We start from the raw sequence: 4,192 nt of genomic DNA on the forward strand, positions 1-4,192 counted from the left end.
TGTAAAGACACTCAGAGGATAAACGCTCATATAAGAATGATCTAACTCCTTTAAGATAATAAAAAAGTAACAAATTGTCATAAATGTATAAAACGAATCGAAATGTCTTTAATCCTAAAACTGATTGAAGTCCAAATTGGATCCCGGCGCGCGCGGAGTCCGGTGCGTAAAGCGTGTCGTGTTGGCGGTCCCCTCTGCGCCGAGCCAGGAAACGCGTCCAGGAAAAAGGATTTCCGATTTCCGACAAAAGAGCAGACGGGCTTGGAGATTGAAAAACGGCTCAACAGCACTCTGCCCTGGAAACGGAGCATCACCGGCCGCTGGACACGCAGCAAATAACCCCGACAAATCCTCCCAGAATAATCCGGATTGTCTAATCCCTGTCTAAATGACGAACCTGAGAGATACATGTTGAACATGAGCTTTCCTCCGCAGGCTTGTCTCATTGTGTTCGGATGCTCAGAAAGGGTTGGATTTCATTTCGTTGGTGGCGCAGGAAAAGATTTTTATTAAACTTTATCTCATAACTGGGATCTGGAATAAATGCGGGGGGACAGATTGAAGTTTCCAGGCAACTGTCGCTGGCCCCCATCTCTGAGACAATATTCAGACAGCAATTTCCCCTGGTGCATTGCTTTAATTAAAAGAGCAATTTACCTCTGTCAGCCCGCCTGGTGCCCACAATAAAAGAGGCCGATAGAAATTCGGCCCTTATCAATCCGCCATCACAGTTTAATAAAGTTTCCGCGTTAAGATCTGAGTTTCTATGGTGAATTGAAGTGTTTGACATGGAAACCAGTTCAGATCCTCCTCACTTTTCCGCCTCTTTACCTCTGGGCAAACAGCAAAGACCTGTTTCATGTTGGGAGAAGAATATTTACCTTCAAAAGCACGCCTCAGTGAGCGAGAAAAAACAAGAACATYGCATCCCTCCTGACCTTCTCCGTGTGGATTTAAGGTTATATGGCCTCAGTCTGGAGGGGTGATGAGGTCATAACTTTAAAACCATGCAGGCTTCTTGGCTTCTCTGACAACACCAACCTTATATACCTGTTTGATTTATGTATTTTACTCCACACATTGCATCTCATTTAGGGACAARTGTTAAAAAATACAATACAATAAAGCATTTAGTTTCCAAAAGATGGGCCTTCAGCAACAACAGTTCGAACACTCACAGAAATGTTTAACCTATTTTTTTAAGATTTATGTAATTTTATTACATGACAAATTCCCATTTACCTTTTTTTTAGGTAATTTTAACACCAAACTACCAAATAAACCTTACATGATGCGAATTCATTCAAGTAATAAAGTCCATTTATTTAAAATACATAATCCTCAGGTTTATGTGTTCATTATTGAATAATGAGTGTATTTATTTCAGTTACATAAAGTATATTATTTGAATTGCATAATAGGTTACCTATACAAAATAAATAGCATATATTTATTTGAATTATGTGTCATTTATAGTTATTTAATAAACCAAATTAAGCAAAATGCATAACATTAATGCAATTCATTTCCATTCAGTAACAATAATCTTAATTATGCATAACAATCAGACCACGTTGATTCAATGACTTTATTAACATTAAAGCCTCATATTAAAGACACAAAATTACACTGTATGATATATAATATATGAAACAATTCAACGGGTGTCACAATAACATCGCTTAAGGAAAACAGGAGAAATAAGTGAGTCTCTAAAATCTGAATGTGTCTTTGCTTTGGCTACTCCGATAAATATATTTTGTTACGTCTTTTGAGGTGATTATAAAGGTTCTYCTTGTTAAGTAATGAAGACTGGCATAAAAAAATGAATGAAGTAACACAATTATTCCACTCAGTTTTGTTCTCACATCTTCAGTTAATGTGTCCTTCGAATACAAATAAATAAATAAATAAATAAGCAAAATTTGTGTCTGGATACGACCTAAAATGTCTTATAAACAAGTCAAACATTAAGGTTTAACAGACGTTTTGCAAAATCTGTTTGTTTGACTCCTGGTCTCTGGTTTTATGGTGATCCCACACCTGCTTCTTCCCTCCTTATTTTTCTTTTCTTTCTCAGTTAGAAGCAAATTCACTTTTATTTCCACTTAAACCTTTCCTCTGGTATTTTTTTTTCTGTTTGTCCAATATTTGCAACATGTATTTACATAAACAGTCTGCAGCCTCAGGTCAGTGATGCAATTCAAGCTTCCATTTAGTTTCATTTAGCTCAGTGTTTTGTTTATGCTGAGTGTGTACGAGAATTTCAGAATGGTATTGTTATATTTATCATACACTCTAAAAATGAAATGTTGGATTTACTTAACCATGTTATGTTAACTGGTTCCACTTAACTGAGTTGAGTAAATTCAAAGCAATATACTCATGTTCTTTGGCTAAAAAACTGATATATTGCTTTGAATTTACTCAACTCAGTTAAGTGGAACCAGKTAACATAACATGGTTAAGTAAATCCAACATTTCATTTTTAGAGTGTTAACAACCTCCCTTTCTAAAATCGTATTTGCAGACGTCCGAAGTGTTTTATTTTCATAAAAACCCTGAAATTTTAATAAAGGTACAGAAGTTAATGGAGAACTTGACAAGTTATGTTTGGTTCATGTACAAACAAATGTCACTTAATGTAAAAATAACTACTTGTATATTTTTTTGGTATTAAGTCTGATACATTTTGAAAATACAAATAGATAATATTCCCATTAACAATGTTAGATCCACTCATTTCCTCTACATTATGATTCTTTCTCCACCTCACTTTGCCTTAAATACAAAAATAGTCAAAGTTTGTAAAATCCCAGTTAACAGAAAAGTGTCTGTGTTGTATCATTCACTGTCGTATCCATATCATTGCTTGGGCTAGCACCAGTTTAAACTGGAATCTATTTGCTGACTTTAGAAGCGAGCGTTTAGAATATAATATTGTGTAAATAGTAAAAGTCCCTCCCGCCATTTGTTCAGGCAAATATTCTTAGTGTTTGCCAAGTGAATCAACTTCAAATTGCTTTATTTGTTTTATAGCTCGATAAAAAAGTGACTTCGCCACTTTTAGTAATGAATTTCACCAGCATTCGACTCGTGTAGTACTTAGGCTTCCTTTCTCTTGTACAGCTCAGACAGTTCAGTGTMTTGGGTCAAAGAAATAAAACATCTTCCCACATCCCTCAGGTTTCCAAAGAGCAGACAGTAAAATTAATGCTCTCAAGTTGTCTGAATTTTCCATATGGGTTTGTGTTTTAAATGCCATTTTAATTGTTTTATGTAAAGAAATGTACTTTATATTAATATATAAAGATTTTTTTTATTATTAAATGTAATTATTTCTACTGAGATTGCACTTATTAAGCCCCTTAAGGGTTTTTTCAGATAATCTCCATCACATCTGTTTTGTGAAACATATAATAATGCTTTTTCTTTCAGTTTTGTTGTAAAAATAAAATTACTGAGGTAAGCTTTTYCATACCCGATCAGTTCAGGGTAATATTTTTTTATGTTTCATTTCTTTGCATTGACACCTGATCATTTTTTTTTTCAAGCTGACAAAAATCACCAAATGTTTAACATCAGAAAGAAACAAGTAGATGTCAAATATTTTATTTCAGGTGGATATTACAAACAGAAATAAACAGATAACAGATGATATATCTGTGTTTTCCATGCAGGGGTTGTGCACATGTAAGTAAAACAAATCATTACTGAAAGTTTAAAGCTACAGAAACGAAACAAAAAAAAAACAGCAGTTGGCCTTAATGCACCATTTTGACTCCAGAATATTTGTTGTTTGTTGCCATCCATCTTTTCCTCTCCATCTTTTATTTATTTTTTTTTTTTTGTCTGCGACCATGAAATCAATCAAGCCAACTCAGGATTAGGAACATAAATATTTCGTGCCTAAAATAAATAAYAAACACCCTGACAGTGACATATGTCAGCATCGTACTCGGTTCATCCTGTATGTTTTATCAGGTTTCGTCAATCTCTTCCTTTAGAACTGAATGTTTTACAGCCTAAAACAGAATAAGTGATGTAATCATCAACAAATAAATGTTCACTTCCATTTTTAAATCCACCCCCAAACCAAAGAAAAAAAGGGGGATTTCTGTAGAAATTTGTTGAAATTACATTTACCTTTAAACACGATTTAAACACAAAACTACATTTATTGTTCTCATCC

The sequence above is a fragment of the Austrofundulus limnaeus genome, unplaced genomic scaffold, assembly GCF_001266775.1.
Source record: "Austrofundulus limnaeus strain Quisiro unplaced genomic scaffold, Austrofundulus_limnaeus-1.0 Scaffold146, whole genome shotgun sequence".
Taxonomy (NCBI): domain Eukaryota; kingdom Metazoa; phylum Chordata; class Actinopteri; order Cyprinodontiformes; family Rivulidae; genus Austrofundulus; species Austrofundulus limnaeus.